We start from the raw sequence: 18,272 nt of genomic DNA, 5'->3' as shown, positions 1-18,272 counted from the left end.
CATGTATTTCCTAAGGGCAGTACACGAACAAGATGAATTTAATCCAGCACTACTTTCAAAAGCAAAACCTCTCCTAGAATACCTCTCATCCACCGCTTCTCCAGGGTTCCTCAACCACAGGAAATATTCTAACTGTTCAAAATATTTCAGTAGACAGCTGCAGTCACATTTCTGGTTTTGAACTAGACAATCTCTTCAATGCAGGGGACAAAATCCAAACAGGCTGTGTCCCTCCAAAAGTTTCCCTGGCAGATTACTTGTAAATGGTCAAAAAATTCCCTATACTGCCAATTGTGTGCTTAGTCACTCAGTCGTGTCTGACCCTTTGTGACCCTATGGACTAAAGCCCATCAAGGTCCTCTGTCCATGGGACGTTTCAGGCAAGAACACTGGAGTGAGATGCCATTTCCTCTTCCAGGGAATCATCTCCTATGTCTCCTGCATTGCAGGTGGATACGTTACTGGCTGAACCATCAGAGAAGCCCCTGCTGCTACTGCTGCTGCTAAGTCGCGTCAGTCGTGTCCAACTCTGTGCGACCCCATAGACGGCAGCCCACCAGGCTCTGCCGTCCCTGGGATTCTCCAGGCAAGAACACTGGAGTGGGCTGCCATTTCCTTCTCCAATGCATGAAAGTGGAAAGTGAAAGTGAAGTCGCTCAGTCGTGTCCGACTCTGTGCGACCCCACAGACAGCAGCCCACCAGGCTCCTCCGTCCATGGGATTTCCCAGGCAAGAGTACTGGAGTGGGGTGCCATTGCCTTCTCCCAGGGAAGCCCCTATGTATTGCCAAAATCATTAGCAAGTCCACTGTTTCTCTTTGCACACCCCACTCACTTCCTATTTTCCTTCCCTGCAGCTGACATCCCTCCACTCTGATGTAGTTTCCTCTGAGTGTGGTTCCTGGGCCACCTGCAGCATAATTACTCAGTAGAGGAGGAGGGTGGTTGTTAACAAGAAACAGATTTCTATGCCTCACCGAGTCAGAATTTCTGGGAAGGGTGCCCCACAGATCTCTATTTTTATCAAGTGCCCCAGAAGATCTTTATGTTCATTGAAACCTAAGACTCAGTGCATTAGGAAAAAGTTCTCTAAGACAGTAACCAATAACCTCTAAATGCCTGGCCTTGATCAGCTGAACAGTACCTACTCTAGAACAAACTCATGCCTCATTTTAAATGAAGTAGAGGTAGTTCCTTTCTCCTCCCACTTCCCTCACCTTTGTTGTTCAGTCACTCAGTCGTGTCTGACTCTTTGCGATCTCATAGACTGCAGAACTCCAGGTTTTCCTGTCCTTCACCATCTCCGGAGCTTGCTCAAACTCATGTCCATTGAGTCGGTGATGCCATCCCACCAGCTCATCTTCTATCGCCCCCTTCTCCCCTTGCCTTCAATCTGTCCCAGCATCAGGGTCTTTTCTAATGAGTCAACTCTTCGCATCAGGTGGCCATAGTATTGGAGCTTCAGCTTCAGCATCAGTCCTTCCAATGAATACTCAGGACTGATCTCCTTTAGGACGGACTGGTTTAACTTCCTTGCAGGCCAAGGGACTCTCAAGAGTCTTCTCTAGAACCACAGTTGCAAAGCATCAATTCTTTAGCACTCAGCCTTTTTTTTACTGTCCAGCTCTCACATCCATACATGACTACTGGAAAAACAATAGCTTTGACTATATGGACTTTTGTAGGCAAAGTAATGTCTCTGCTTTTTAATATGCTGTCTAGGTGTGTCATTGCTTTTCTTTCAAGGAGCAAGTGTCTTTTAATTTCATGGCTGCAGTCACCATCCACAGTGATTTTGGAGCCCAAGAAAATAAAGTCTGTCACTGTTTCCATTGTTTCCCCCATCTATTTGCCATGAAGTGATGGGACCAGATGCCATGATCTTAGTTTTTCGAATGTTGAATTTTAAGCTAGCTTTTTCTTGTAACACACTTTATGTTAACACACTTTTCTCTTAATGTTCTCTTATTCCACGTTTCTTTCAAGGCTTCAGTTAAGGCTTGGTCTGAGCACTGTGTCTTCACTCCAGCCACTTTCACCATGGCATCCAACTGGGATTGAGTGAGAACTCAACAGTTCCAAGGCTAACTACCTCTTTCCCACAAGTATTCAGTTCAATTCAGTTCCCTCGCTCAGTCGTGTCCAACTCTTTGCGACCCCATGAATTTCAGCACTCCAGGCCTCCCCGTCCATCATCAACTCCCAAAGTTCACTCAAATTCATACCCATCAAGTTGGTGATGCCATCCAGCCATCTCATCCTCTGTCGTCCCCTTCTCCTCCTGCCCCCAATCCCTCCCAGCATCAGAGTCTTTTCCAATGAGTCAACTCTTTGCATGAGGTGGCCAAAGTATTGGAGTTTCAGCTTTAGCAACAGTCCTTCCAAAGAACATCCAGGACTGATCTTTAGAATGGACTGGTTGGACCTCCTTGCAGTCCAAGGGACTCTCAAGAGTCTTCTCCAACACCACAGTTCAAAAGCATCAATTCTTTGGTGCCCAGCTTTCTTCATAGTCCAACTCTCATATCCATACATGACTACTGGAAAAACCATAGCCTTGACTAGATGGACCTTTGCTGGCAAAGTAATGTCTCTGCTTTTGAATATGCTATCTAGGTTGGTCATAACTTTCCTTCCAAGAAGTAAGTGTCTTTTAATTTCACGGCTGCAATCACCATCAGCAGTGATTTTAGAGCCCCCCCAAAATAAAGTCTGACACTGTTTCCCCATCTATTCGCCATGAAGTGATGGGACAAGATGCCATGATCTTCGTTTTCTGAATGTTGAGCTTTAAGCCAACTTTTTTGCTCTCCTCTTTCACTTTCATCAAGAGGCTTTTTAGTTCCTCTTCACTTTCTGCCATAAGGGTGGTGTCATCTGCATATCTGAAGTTACTGATATTTCTCCTGGCAATCTTGATTCTAGCTTGTGCTTCTTCCAGCCCAGCGTTTCTCATGATGTACTCTGCATAGAAGTTAAATAAACAGGGTGACAATATACAGCCTTGACATACTCCTTTTCCTATTTAGAACCAGTCTGTTGTTCCATGTCCAGTTCTAACTGTTGCTTCCTGACCTGCATACAGGTTTCTCAAGAGGCAGGTCAGGTGGTCTGGTATTCCCATCCCTTTCAGAATTTTCCACAATTTATTGTGATCCACACAGTCAAAGGCTTTGGCATAGTCAATAAAGCAGAAATAGATGTTTTTCTGGATCTCTCTTGCTTTTTTGATGATCCAGAGGATGTTGGCAATTTGATCTCTGGTTCCTCTGCCTTTTCTAATATCAGCTTGAACATCTGAAGTTCATGGTTCACGTATTGCTGAAGCTTGGCTTGGAGACTTTTGAGCATTACTTTACTAGCATGTGAGATGAGTGCAATTGTGCGGTAGTTTGAGCATTCCTTGGCATTGCCTTTCTTTGGAATTGGAATGAAAACTGATCTTTTCCAGTCCTGTGGCCACTGCTGAGTTTTCCAAATTTGGTGACATATTGAGTGCAGCACTTTCACAGCATCATCTTTCAGGATTTGAAATAGCTCAACTGGAATTCTATCACCTCCACTAGCTTTGTTCGTAGTGATGCTTTCTAAGGCCCACTTGACTTCACATTCCAGGATGTCTGGCTCTAGGTGAGTGATCACACCATCATGATTATCTGGGTCGTGAAGATCTTTTTTGTACAGTATTACCTCTAAGTAAAGTCATTCATTCACTGACTGATTCAACATTATTTATAAAGCTCCTACTTCATGCTAGGAGCTAGTGAGCAAAGATACAGACACTATTCATCTTATGAAATTTATATTCTGCTAGAGGCAGGAAGTTGAGCAGAGAGACGCTAAGATATTAATCATCTGCACAAATAAATCATTAAAACTGTGGTAAGTGCTACAAATACAAAATACAACAGGTAGTTATGCATTTTGGGGGCAAAAATACCTCAGAAGTGGTGACATATTCGTCTCAGTACTTCAGGGAGACACCGATTTGCCTTGTTACCTGATGTCAACTTCGATCACCTAAGTTACATCTGCCAGGTTTCTTCCCTGTAAAGACACTAGTTTTCCTCTTATAATTACAAAGTATCTTATAGCGAGTTACTTTGAGAAATGCAAATATACTTTTGCCTATTCATTTCAGCGTTCAAAGATGATTCATTCCTGAAGCAGTTATTTCTGTCGAGTTTGAAAATGGTGAATTTTATATTTCTGTCCTTCTATATCATTATTCTATATTTATTAGTTTAGTTGGAGTTTTTGTTGAAGGTTGTTTAATTTTTGTACCAAATTTTTAAAGTTTTAGCCTAATCGATCTATTTTTCCTTGATGATATCTGGGTTATACATCATTCTTTAGAGGGTCTTCAAACTCACTAATGATAAAAATTTTAACTATGTCTACCAATCTTTTTCTCCTAGTAATTTTATGGTTAGTTATTTTTGAATGAATACCTTTGATCTGTGTGCAATTTATTTTTATGTAAGGAGTATGACAAGGACAGTTTCTTTTTATCATGAGGCAACCTGACCCGGAATCTCTTCAGTTTTGCTTAGCTTCTTGTCTAATTCTCAACTCTGCTCAATAAGGTGATCTGCCCAAACTAGACACATAGTACATTATTTAGTCAAATGAAGTAATCTCTGGTGGCTCAGGTGGTAAAGAATCTGCCTGCAATGCAGGAGACCTGGGTTCCATCCCTGGGTTGGGAAGATCGCTTGGAGAAGGGAATGGCTACCCCCTCCAGGATTCTTGCCTGGAGAATTCCATGGACAGAGGTCCCTGACAGGCTTCAGTCCATGTGGATGCAAAGAGTTGGACATGACTGAGCATCTAACACTGTTAATAATACCTCAATGAAGCTGAAAAAAACAGAGTCTGTGAATGATGGGTAAACTTACATAGAAAAAAAGATACTGGCAATTCAGAAAAAAGGCAAAGATGCAACTGTGTTTGAGGTATCCCAGGACTGGACTGAGAGTGGTAAAAAGAATGTAAAAGGATAAATAGCTATTGGGAGAGATTCTGAGGGGAAAACACATAGAACTTGGAAGTGAAGTGGACAGACTGGGATTCAGGGGCACAAGCAGGCAAAGATACTGTGAATGTTGGCATGTAAGGGAAGCAGAGATGGTGATGCATCTGACTTCAGAAGAGATTTCTCCTGTATTTCAGTGCATGCCATCAACATCCAATCAGTTACACAAACCCGGGAAAACCTGGAAATAGTTGCCATACATCTCCTTCCTCCCTCAATCCACATCTATTCTATCGCTCATATCTACTGAGTCACCCTCAAAGATAACTCTCAAATCTGCATTTTCTCACCATCTTTCTTCAGAGGAGCCTAATCTGTGTCACTTTTTATTATGTCTGCATCACTAGAATAGCCTTCTAATTGGTCTATTTGTTTCCATCACGCCCCTCTTTAATTCTACATACAACCGGCATGCCATTCAAATATTGTCATTTCTTCCCTTAAAACCCTTTAACAGCTTCCCATCACTGTCAATATCACATATCTTTAATAGGTCCCACAGAGCTGGGTCTGATCCAGCTGCCAAACCACCAGCCTTCTCTGTACCCTCATTTCACACGTTTACTTCCTCTGTATCCTTCCAGGGTTAGTTTAAGCATCTCTTCCTCAGGCAGATATTTTTGGCTATTTCCAGACTAAGCCACACTCTTAGTCATACACTCATGAAGAAATATACGACAAACCTATATTGAGGGATTTTCTACAAAACAACTGGCCCGTGTTCCGAAAACGTGTCAAGATGATGAAAGACAGACAAAGACGGAGGGAACATTTCTGACCAAAAGGGACTAAGAAGACGTGACAGCACAATGCCATGTGTGATCCCGGATGGGACTCTGGACCAGAAGGAGGACACTGGTGAAGCGTGAATAAGATCTGTAGACTAGACATTATAGTACTGTAGCAATGTTAGTATCCTATTTTGACAACTACCATGATTAATGAGGTGTTAAAATTTGGGGAAAATGGGTAAAGGATACACAGAAACTCTGTGTACTATTTTTGCAGTTTTCTGTAAGTCTGAAATTACTTAAAATTAAATATTTGTAAAATGTTCAGCTAGTCCTTTAACAATTCCTTCAACAAAGGACAACAAAAGGAAAAAAAGTTTGCATGACATGCAATATATATAATACCGGCTATGTCTAAACTATAAGGCATATTTGGGTAACAGTAAGAAAGAGATAAAAAGTTGAATAAAAACAGGCAAATGAACAAGTCATAAGAGAACTATGAATGGCTAAGCAACATGTGAAAGATGTTAATTTCACTAGTAATTATGAAACTATGAATTTGAAATGGTATTTTCATTTATTTGATAAACTTACATGATCCATCATACTTAATATTGAAGACTGGAAGAAAAATTGGCTATTTAAAAAATAGTACTTGTTTCTGTTGACCCAGCAATTCCAAGTTTTTCCCATAGACTGTCCTGCCCAATAAAACACTAATAACACACGCACATACACACACACACTTAAACACACATTTGCTCTAAATCAATGCAGAATAGCTTAAAAATATTACAATTCTGGAAACTGAAATATGTAGGAGGAAATGGAAATATGCAGGTTATTTGAAAAAAAATTTCTATAGTAAATGAAGCCATCAGAAAAGACTTACATCTGTATGCTCTGAACCAGGAAGTTGTCCGAGTTACAGCATTAAGTGAAAAAAAAGCAAGTTATAAAATAACACAACTCCCATCTTGTATTCCTAATACATATGTATTTAATGTATTTTGGTGTTTGCAAGAAAAAAGTTGAACAACATACACTGGACTGTTTTCAGCTGGTGACTCAGACAGTAAAGAATCTGCCTGCAATATGGGAGACCTTGGTTCGATCCCTGGGTTGAGATGATACCTTGGAGAAGGGAATGGTGACCCGTTCCAGTATTCTTGCCTGGAGAATTCCATGGACAGAGGAGCCTGGTGAGCTAAAGTACAGGGGGTCGAAAAGAGTCGGACACAGTTGAGAGACTAACACTTTCACTTTCAACATAATTTGTTACAGATATGTATCACTTTATAATCAGACAAATAATACTTTTTTTTTTTTAAAGCCTATAAATCATAAGTAGGTAGCTCCAGAGTTTTAGTCCAGCCCTGCCAGTTTCTAGATGTATGGATTCTGATCAATTATTCCCTGAGTCTATTTCCCTTGTCTAATGTGAGACTCATGCCCAACCATGGTATGGCAGTAATACTAGTTGAAATATATAGTTATTCAAGGGCTCTCAAAGCTGAGAGAGACTATATGTCCTGATGGCTGGGCTGGGTGACCTTGATGTTACACCATAACATGCAGCTAGCTGCCTGTTGTTGTTTAGTAAAGTCACCTTTGAGTCTTTTGTGAACCCCATGGACTGTAGCCCACCAGGTTCCTCTGTCCATGGAATTTTCCAGGCAAGAATACTGGAGTGGGTTGCCATTTCCTTCTCCAGGGGATCTTCCTGACCCAGGGATCGAACCCGCGTCTCCTCTGTTGGCAGGTGGACTCTAACACTGTGCCGCCGCTGCGGCTGCTGGAGACAGCAATTTACTGGCCATAGGCCTTAAGGAAAACAGCTTGGGACAATTCTGCTTCATGAACCTTTCAGTCAGTCCTGCTAAAATCAAGGCCTAAGTGCTCACCTGCTCCCTTCTGCCTTTCATGAATCCTCTCTTCTGGACCAGGTATCAGGTGTCCCTTGCACAAGAGTAAGGCTTGTTTGCATCAGGTTAGTCCCCTGCTCAAAAAAGCAACTGGCAACCTACTGCCTACCAGAAGAGGTCCAAGCACTCTTGCCAGCCCTCGGTGCTGTGCACTATTGACTTTGTTTTCCACTGCTTCGTAATATATGGCTTCCTCTACTTCTCTTTTTGATCAAACCCTCTCTGTCCTACCCCAACATCCGCCATTCAGAAGGTTCGACATCCTTTCTAAAACTTCCCACCAACTCTGTGGTTTTCTGATTTCATCTATTTAAAAATAGGTAGTAATAAGGAAATAAAACACAGTATTGGGTGCCATTATAAAAACCCCAAGGCAGCACTGACACATGTTATTCCATAAAAATGTATATGAAAGTCAGAGGAATAAATGCATAAAACTTAAAAACAGAAGCACAAATCTGAATATGAAATTAAATTTAGCTTCTAAATAGGTTTTCCTCTAAGTATGGTTTATGGACCACCTGCATCAGAATTCTCTGAAAAGGTTGTTAAAAGAAGTCTCCCGGGCCCAGTCTAGACTTACTGAATAATAAATAACCTATGGGAAGACTTCTCTGGTGGTCCAGGGGCTATGAAATGTAGGGGCACAGGTTCAGTTCCCAGTTGGGGAACTAAGATCCCACATACTACATGGCCAAAAAATAAAACAAAATTTTTTTAAAACTTACAGGGGTGGCATGGAAGTCGTTCTGGTTTTTTGAGACAGTTTGAAATGCACTGCCTTAGTGACCTTTCTAAGTCTTTCAATAATATTACACTTGACCAAAAGAAAGGGCTTCCCTTGTGGCTCAGATGGTAAAGAATCTGCCGGCAATGCAGGAGACTCAGGTTTGATCCCTGGGTCGGGAAGATCCCCTGGAGAAAGAAATGGCAACCCACTCCAGTATTCTTGCTTGGAGAATTCCATGGACAGAGGAGCCTGGTGGGCTACAGTCCATGGGGTCACAAAGAGTTGGACACAACTGAGTGACTAACACATTCACTAACATTCTGATGAAAGAAAAAGAACCTTGATCTCCTAAGAATGTCATTTACATTTCTTTCAAAGCCATATTTGAATTTCTTGAACTTTTCAATATTTGGACAAAAAAGTTCCACACCCACTACTGATTCCAAATGATTTTCATTTTTTTCCCCCTTAAAGAGGTATAATGGTTCAGTAAGCAGTTTCTCTGCCCCATTTTTACAAAAACAGGAATGTATGAAGGATTTATTCCAGGTTTCTCTTTTCTAACCTCATTCTATTCACCACTTCCAATTGTTCTTCCCGTTAAAGAAAATTTACCTTATGGAACAACTTAAAAGCCAATCTTTCAAGGACAAAACAGATTGGAAAAAAAAAACCTGGAGTCAACCCATCAGAAGACTGAAGCATGAACCCACAGGCATGAAGGCCTCCCCATATTTCTTCCCAGTGGCTGAAATTCATGCTTCCAGAGTTAAAAGACAAGGCTCCATAAACAGGTTAAATAAAATTACAGGGTCCTTAGATGAGCAGAAGTTAACCAAGATGGCCATTAGTGATTACAGTTTTCTTTCTGCTTTTAATGAAAAGGTGCACAGTTGATTATTGCCCTAGCCATTCAAGTCTGAAATATAATACTCCCCTAGAGACCCACCCTAAGAGGTACCTTAGAGTGTACCTCTAAGTACCTGGGCAGACAAAACAGGCAGGCAGTGTTAACTGGGGCCTAGAAGGGTTAAAAATGACTCATCACTGGCCACCTGTTTCCAGATAAACCAGAGTCAAATTAAGTGAAGCAATCAAAGTGAATAATTTGTGATGGGTCTCTGAACAGTTATCTCTTATATGAACCTGGGTTGAATCTTTGGTTCAGTTACTGCAGTACTGCTGAAACCTAAGTATAGCAAAAGTGTAAAAACAAAACACCAAATTCATAAAAACTCAAATTCTTTCATCCTTAATCAAGTTTAAACTCACAAATTTTTAAAACAGTTCCTTTAAATAAACTGGACTTCAGTTAAATAATTACTAACACAAAAGGGTAAAATCAAACAGCGCAGGCTATATTTTTAAAAGTCAGATTTAAAAAATATTCCTCAAGTAAATAGTATCCATGAACTTTTTACACAAGACCAAGAATAGTTTTTGCCTCTTTAGAAAAAAACAATGAGTTACAAATTTCTGAAAGTTATTTATGAAAACAAATAATTATGAGGACTAAATTGCCAACATTCGTTGGACCATAAAAAAAGCAAGGGGATTCCAGAAAAAAATCTACTTCTGCTTCATTGACTGTGAGAAAGCCTTGGACTGTGTGATTCACAGCAAACTGTGCAAAATTCTTAAAGAGATGGGAACACCAGACTACATTATCTGTCTCCTGAGAAACCTGTATGCGGGTCAAGAAGCAACAGTTAGAACCTTACATAGAACGACTGGTTCAAAATTGGAAAAGGAGTACGAGGCTGTATATTGTCAGCCTGCTTATTTAACTTATATGCAGAGTACATCATGTGAAATGTTGGGCTGGATAAGTCATAAGCTAGAATCAAGATTGCAGGGAGAAATATCAATGACCTCAGATATGCAGATGATACCACTCTAATGGCAGAAAGTGAAGAGGAACTAAACAGCCTCACCTTGAAAAAGGTGAGTGAAACAGTTGACTTAAACTCAACATTAAAAAAAACTAATATCACGGCATCTGTTTCCATCACTTCACAGCAAACAGAAGGGAAAAAAGTGGAAGCAGTGACAGATTTTCTTTTCTTGGGCTCCAAAATCACTGTGGATGGTAACTGCTGCCATGAAATTAAAAGACACTTGCTTCTTAGAAGGAAAGCTACGACAAACCTAGACAGCATATTAAAAAGCAAAGACATCACTTTGCCAACAAAGGGCCATATATAGTCCAAGTTATGGTTTTTCCCGTGGTCATGTACAAATGTGATAGTTGGACCATAAAAAAGGCTGAATGCCGAATTGGTGCTTTCAAATTGTGATGCTGAAAAAGACTGTTGAGAGTCCCTTGCACTGCAAGGAGATCAAACCAGTCAATCCCAAGGGAACTTGAATATTCACTGTAAGGATTGTTGCTAAAGCTGAAGCTCCAATACTTTGGCCACCTGATGTGAAGAGCCAACTCATTGGAAAAAACCTCGATGCTGTGAAAAATTGAAGGCAAAGGGTGAAGAAAGTTGCAGAGGATGAGATGGTTAGATAGCATCACCAACTTAGTGGACATGAACTTGAGCAAACTCTGGGAAATAGTAGAGGACAGGGAAACCTGGCATGCTGCAATCCATGGGGATGCAAAAAGTCAGAGACAATTGAGTGACCGAACAACAACAACAACGTAATGTTAAAATATTGAAATCAGTGATGACATACTCCTTCCTAAAGAAGTTGTGGAGGAATTGAGAATTTTTTATTCTTTGTTGCCGTAGCAGTCTTCCCACCTCTAATTAAAATCTGATATCTATTTTTTTTTAATTGAGGTATAGCTGAAGTATAATATAATGTTAGTGGTAGGTCCAATAATAAAAAAGATCTGGCCTTTTATAATTAGATGTGATGTAATTATTTCAACAAGTCAAAGAATAGCTGATATTTAACTTTAATATTAAATTTAAATTAAACTAAAATTAAATTTAATTTTAATATTAAAGTTAAAATATTTAAATTAAAATATTAATACTCTAAAATATTCTGAATAAAAATGGTCATGAAATAGCATCATAACTTCACCATGGTTTATGAATGGGAGATATATGAGACTCTTAAAAAGTGGATAAAGGTAGATGGCATAGAAATTTTTCAAACTACATTTCCAATAATTTCCAATAATATAATATTGGAATTATTATAATATTGGATACATTTCCAATAATATAATATATACATACTCATCTGTAACATCTCTCCTTATCCAGTGATTATATATAATGTAAATATCTCCCTAATATAATGTATTATACAGCATATATATTACATATAATGCATATTTTTATAATGCACACATTTATATAATGAACACATTATATTATGTATACACTACATACACTGTAGCTTCCCAGGTAGCTCAGTGGGTTAAGAATCTGCCTGCAATGCAGGAGACACAAGAGACACAGGTTTGATCCCTGGGTCCATAGGGTTGCAAAGGTCTGGTGGGTCCATAAGGTTGCAAAGAGTTGGACACAACTAAAGCGACTGAGCACACACACACATTGTATAAAAGATACGTAGTACATATTACACGGGCTTCCCTGGTGGCTTGGCTGGTAAAGAATCTGCCTTCAATGCAGGAGACCTGGGTTTGATCCCTGGGTCAGCAAGACCCCCTAGAGTAGGAAATGGCAGCTCATTCCAGTATTCTCACCTGGAGAATCCCATGGACAGAGGAGTCCGGCAAGCTACAGTCACTGGGGTCTCAAAGAGTCGGACATGACGGAACAACTCATGCACACACACACACACACAATCTTCCTGCCTCCAGCAAAGGTTCACTAGGTATAAGAAGGGATGTCACAAATGAATATAATATATATTACACAGGTCAACTTTTAGGCAAAAACAAATTGGAACCCTTCTTAATAAGGAATTTAATGAAAAATACCACTTACAAAACCATTAAACATCAAGGAAAAATAGAAATAATTTTGTACAAGAATCTGGGTACTAATTCTATACAGGAGATGATAAACTCTACAGTGGAAATGATTGGAGCACCAACTCTCATGAAGACAAGCCTCCACTTTTCTCACTCTAATAAGTGTCCCCACCTAAGTCAGGAAAGCAGACACTCAGTCAGATTGTCTAAGTTTGATGCTCAGTTCTGTCACTCTCTGAGCAATGACCCTGAGCAATTTACCTAGCTTCTTTGTGCTTCAGTTTTTTAATTTGCAAAATTGTACCTATTGCATAAGATTGTTTTATGAATTAATAATAATAATAACAAACATGTTGCAATTAACCTCATGTCAGACACTTCTTAGAACTTTCCATTTATATCTATTTATTCATTTACTCCTCCCCCAAACCTCATGAGAGAAAAACTAACACCCCAATTGAAAGACGAATAAACTGAAGCTCAGAGAACTTAGGAACTCACCCAAAGACACATAACTCATAAATGGCAAAAAGAGTTCATGTTCCTAACCACTACATCATCTTTGAGATAACACACGTAAAGGCTGAGTACAGTGCCCAGCATATGGCACATGTCTCATAACTAATGCTTTTATTAATAAGCATTTGTCAAATGTTTGCAAGATTCTGAGGTTACATCAGGGCTTGGGAGGAAAGAATGCTTTGCATCAAGTGGAGAGGTGTTCTGTGGATGTGGAATACGTGTGTGACCACACTGTATGTACCCCAGGTTAACACCTCCTCTTCCACATAAAACAAAGAATCCTGATGTCTGGCTGTCTAAAGTTTTCCCTTCTTCATCCCAGTGTCACTGGGATCCTCTGTTAGGCTGTCATTATCTGACACCAGATTATACCTGTACTCTCTCCTTTTGCCAATCCACTCCCCACCCAATTGCCAAAGTGCCCTTCCATAAAGATTCTTTCACGCCTACTCCTTTCAAGAAACCTATCTTGAATTGGCTATGTTACCAAAATCAAATTTCCACTCCCTTGCTTTCAAGGACCTTAATAAGACATGAAAGGAACATGACTTTAACTTTAGTTCAAGTGCTCTGGTGCCTACTTACCAAATAAATACTTGATAAGAATGGCTGTGTTTCATTATGCAGAGAAGAGCAGTGTTTGTGCTACTTCAAAACCATGATAAGCAGTTTTAAAATTTTATTTATTTTGGGCACAGCCCAAGAGAAAAAAACTTAAATATTTAAGTATCTCATCTTAAACAGCTTGACTGGAGTCTCAAAAGGGAAGAATAACAGAAAAATCTGCTTTATTATATGCACTATAATGTTAATATCTAGGCAAATTTCAGTCAGCTTTCTGATCTTTCATTCTGAAATTAGATCATGAATCACAGGGTAAACCTCCAATGACTGAGGATGGAAAATGAGAACTATTAAAAAAAGGGGGGAGGTGGGGGCATAACACCCTTCATATTCAAGATCACACAATGCATTCATTTCCAAAAGTGTCTTGAAAGGCTAACTAGAGCTAAGCAAAAATATGAATTACTGGTTCTTATCTCACAGGGCTGCTTTTAATAAATACAAGTTGCTAAGTAACCAGTGGTCTGAATTAATGTCTTTTTTCCAACCATATCAACGGACAAAATAGTATAGATTTAAATTTAAAACTTAGAAAGAAAATCAAACATGAACTTCAAAGACTTAGCTATTTGTCAAATGTTTAAGTGACTTTTCCACTCAGCATGAGAAGATGAAGGATTGTACTAGAAGTTCACCTGATTTGCTTAGAAATCCAACTAATTTCTGACAAAAGGCATATCCAGATGTAGCTACATCCAGATCATTCCTGAGTTGAACATTCTGATGTCAACTCAGGATTTCTGAATGTACACTCAACACATCCAGTTGCACAACTCACATGTTCAGACAGCTGAAATAAGCAAGTCAGTAGGTACCACTACAGTGGTTTTTCATTTTGTTTTAGAAGGATTGCTATTGTTCCTTCAGTTGGTCTTAGTTGACTGTATCAATTGGCTCCATTTTGACAAAATGTTTAATGATTCCTATAAAATGATGGCTAGAAACAGTCAACATTAAAAGAGGTTATATAGTAAGCATAGGAAGATTCTAGAATTGGTATTCGTTTAAATGAATATTTAGTGTACAGCTAAATATTTAGTGTATTAGCCTCCAGAGACAGAGAACTGACCATCATATTTTCCAGAATGACCATGAGTCACTTTTTGTAGTTTCAACTGAAGTTACTTCTAAATTTTTCACAGGACCGAGAAAAAAAAAAAAAAGCTAGGATTAGACAGAATCACAAGCCCAGTGGTTTAAAAGTGTGTCTAATGGGTAAATGTGTCCGCCAGGGAGGCACCTCGTAGTTTCTGGGCAGCATGTACTATTTCTTCTACCCCTCAGATTTTGAGCAAGAATCACCAGGCTTTCCTTCTCTGTAAAAGGCAACCTCACTCCCTGGATTGTAGCTGTAAGTAGGTTTGAGAAGAATCCTTGAGGGAGGAATGTGATCAAACTGTGTTAAGTCCTTTGTGCTTAAAAAAAAAAGAGAGAGAGATAACCATTGCTAACAATTCTTTAACTATTTTTATCAGTCCTTCTCGGAAGCCAATCCCAGAAACAGTCTCCTCTCCAGGAACAAGTCTCTTTACTGAGGTCCCCTCCATCCTGGGGGCCACGATGCTCCCATTTCTCCCTCCAAGCCTCCCACTGGGAATGAGGCTTATGAAACAGGATGAAAATACGCAAGAAACTGACCCTGAAGACCACAGTGGATAAAGCAGTAGGGCTCTTTACCTGCTGATTTAAATGGTGCTTCCTTGACAAAAGAGTGTAAGAAAACAAGATTCTTCCTAAAATTCCCAAGAACCAGCTGATACATAAATTACAGTTAAAGTAGTATATTCAAGAGCAGATTCCCAAGAGGCAAGCAAATTGCTGTATATACGCTTGAACAGAAAACAAGCAGACGTTCATTTTCCAGGGGGATTCCAATAACATCTCAAGTTTCTGAATGAAAAAGATGTAACGGAGTACATCGTAAAGAGGAACCTAATTCTCAAAGGCACTGACTCAGTATTAAATGGAAACATAGATCTTTACAGAGAAGCTACATAATGCCCACTATAACAGAGTCACAGAGTACATCTTTGAAGTTCAAGTTAGCATCCATCCCACAAAGACTGCCAACTAAAACAAGGTTTGGAAAAACAGATAACAGGCTTCATCTCTATATAAAACCACCATAGAAAACTACTCCCCTAAACTGGAAACAGAAAATCAAACATTCAGGTGTAACTGAACTGCTGAAACGAATCTGCCATACTGACCTTGACAGGGCCTTGAATCGTGAAATCATAAAGCAGCATCCTGATGATTATCCATTATAAAGTCGGAAACGCCTTAAAACCCAGGACTTCATTTTATTCTCAGTGGCTAGCAGGATGTTTGGAACGCAGTGTGCTCTCCGGAGCTCACTTAGATTTCTGTTTTACTTACTACCAAACACTGATTTCCATAAAGCCACCCCCATGCCACTCAAGCACTTAAGATTTCCTTCAATCCTCCCCATCAGGTTCTGCTTCCTGAATTACTTCTTGTTTATTTCTTTATTTCTAAATGTCTGTAATTACAACACCTTAGGCTTTTGACTATCAGCGGTGTGGGGTTGTTTCAGAAAGTTCTGGAAAATTATGTTTTAGTGACATGCCACTTTGTGCATTTCATTAAGGCTTTCAGTTAAGGCTTATACGTTATTCAGGTGAGAAAAAAAAGCCTTAAGAGTGGCTCGTCAAGGGCATAACAGTAAGCATCAGATACAAAGACCTGCCACACGTCCCTCCGGGACGCCTGTTTTTCCAACCTCGCCCCTTCCTTCCCCACACCACGCACCCCCAAAGACAGTGCGGTGGGCTCTCTGAACCATCTCCGAGGCCGCACCCCAAGTCTATACCAGAAACACACGCGGGTACATGGATCACCGCCAGGGTCCCGCCCTGCCCCCCAGGAGTCACAGCTTCCTGCTTTCCCCATCAAGGTGAAACTAACCCCTGGGGGCCCGCCGGGGGGCGGACAGAGGCAACGCAGGCGGAGACAGGCGATCGCAGGGCTGGCAGGAAGGAAGTGAGCGGCTGGCAAAGCGCATTTTCCTCCCGCGGAGCAAGCCCGGGACAGGACGCCGCTAGCGGAAGAGGGGCGAGTGCGCGCCAGGCCGGTGGCACACGCGCCCGGCGTGCACACGCATCTGTGCCGGTGCGCGCTCACCCGCGGGCGCGCGCGCCTACTCACCAGTCAGTCTCTGATGTCCGGAGCCCGCGTGGCACGGCGACTGCAGCGGCTCTCTCCACGCCTGCCGTGTGGCCTGGGCATCCGTCTGGCCGCTGCAGCCCGAGCCGCGGTGGCTTTCGCTAGAAGGCAGTGCCGCCGGGTGATAGCGCGCCCAGGGAGCAGGCGCCCGCTCCCTGGCTTCGGCGACCCTCCTCCGCTGCTCTGCGGGCTGGTGGTGCTTTGCCGCTTTCACTTGTTGGGTCTCGGTGCGCTCCTCCCCTTCTTCTCTTCGCCGCCGTGGCTCCCCAGCGCCGGAGCAGATAGCTCCCTCAATCCCAGACGCGCAGGCCTGGCGAAACCGAGCCTGCAGCAGCCGTCCCTGCTACCGCCGCGGCAAGAAAATAAACTGCCCCTGCGATAGTCCTGGCCGCCTCTGCTCGGGCCCCTGGGTGCCGCCTCCGCCTCTGCCTCAGTCCCCCTCCCTCTCCCCGGCGGCGGCGGCGGCGGCCTCCAGTGGTCCCAGAGAGAGCTCGCGGTTGGAAGCGGGTCTCTGCTTTCGGCCTCGAGGGAGTGTGAAACGATGGAGCGAGACTTTCTCTCCTGAAACTCTGCCCCTCCCTTCCTCGCCCGGAATTCTCATTTTGCTCCGCCATCACTGTCACCCAGGTGGACCAGAGTAGGTGCCTTTTAAGTGTACACGTGTGGTGATACAGCAGGATTTGAGCGTGAACTCGTGGCGCAGTGGTAAAGAATCCGCCTGCCAATGCAGGAGACACAGGAATCTGGGGTTCCTTCCCTGACTTAGGAGGATCCCCTGGGGGAGGAAATGGCAACCCAGTCCAGTATTCTTGCCTGGAAAATCCTATGGACAGAAGAGCCTGGCGGGCTGCAATCCATGAGGTTGCAGAGAGTCAGACACGACTGAGCGCGCACACACACTCGCATTGGAGTCAGAGGAAGGAAAGGGTTTTGATGGAAAATCTCATTAGACCTCCTGTTAGGAATTCCATCTTGAGATTTATCCATTACCCACCACCACCATGAAACACTTTAGTCCTCTTCCTTTCTGCCCACTCTTTGTCCTCTGGTAATGAAAGCTATTATATATGCTGGGTATTATATTAACATGTGTAGTGTTTTTAGTATGGCCTTGGCATTGAGCCGGGCACTCTTGACGTGAAATCATACGTCATCCTCTCCACAGCCTTAGAAAAGTTACTGCTATTTTCCCCATGACTGAGATACAAAGAAGCAAGGTAATTTGTCCCAGGTTACCTACCTAGAGGCCTTCTCTGGTGGCTCAGCGGGTAAAGCATCTGCCTTTAGTGCATTAGACACAGGAGACGCCAGTTCCATTCCTTGGTCAAGTAGATCCCCTGGAGAAGGAAATGGCAACCCACTGCAATATTCTTGCCTGGGAAATCCCTTGGACAGAGGAACCTGGGGTCCTTAAAGAGACATGACTAAGAGACTGGACACACAACACCTGTGCTGGGTTGTGAAATGGAGAGGTCTGACTATTACAGGCGGTCTGCACCCTTGAATTTTAAGAAGCAATGATGTCATTGGGGTTGGGGGGAAAAGTCAAGGGGGGGGGGTTGTTTTGCTTTCAAATTTTAAATTTGAGTCTAAATTTTAAAATCAGGAAATTT

At 41.7% G+C, this 18,272-nt stretch overlaps 1 protein-coding gene across 4 annotated transcripts in view; it reads right to left on the bottom strand.

The window, feature by feature from the left end:
- The window catches only part of STAMBPL1 (STAM binding protein like 1), a 53,567-nt gene extending 36,481 nt beyond the window's left edge, over nucleotides 1-17,086 (bottom strand). For 2 of the 4 annotated variants that reach the window (XM_006058446.4, XM_006058441.4), the window contains exon 1: nucleotides 16,402-16,588. The gene's annotated coding sequence lies outside the window, so the exon portion shown is untranslated. Of the gene's footprint in view, nucleotides 1-15,683; nucleotides 16,267-16,401; nucleotides 16,589-16,641 lie in introns of those variants that run through there. The other 2 variants (XM_006058442.4, XM_006058443.4) reach the window with 2 other exon arrangements.
- Between the last annotated feature and the right edge of the window lie 1,186 nt (nucleotides 17,087-18,272).

Source organism: Bubalus bubalis, chromosome 23 (assembly GCF_019923935.1).
Source record: "Bubalus bubalis isolate 160015118507 breed Murrah chromosome 23, NDDB_SH_1, whole genome shotgun sequence".
NCBI classification, from domain to species: domain Eukaryota; kingdom Metazoa; phylum Chordata; class Mammalia; order Artiodactyla; family Bovidae; genus Bubalus; species Bubalus bubalis.
The sequence above is the reverse complement of the archived record's forward strand: the minus strand, read 5'-3'. Positions and strand labels throughout refer to the sequence as shown.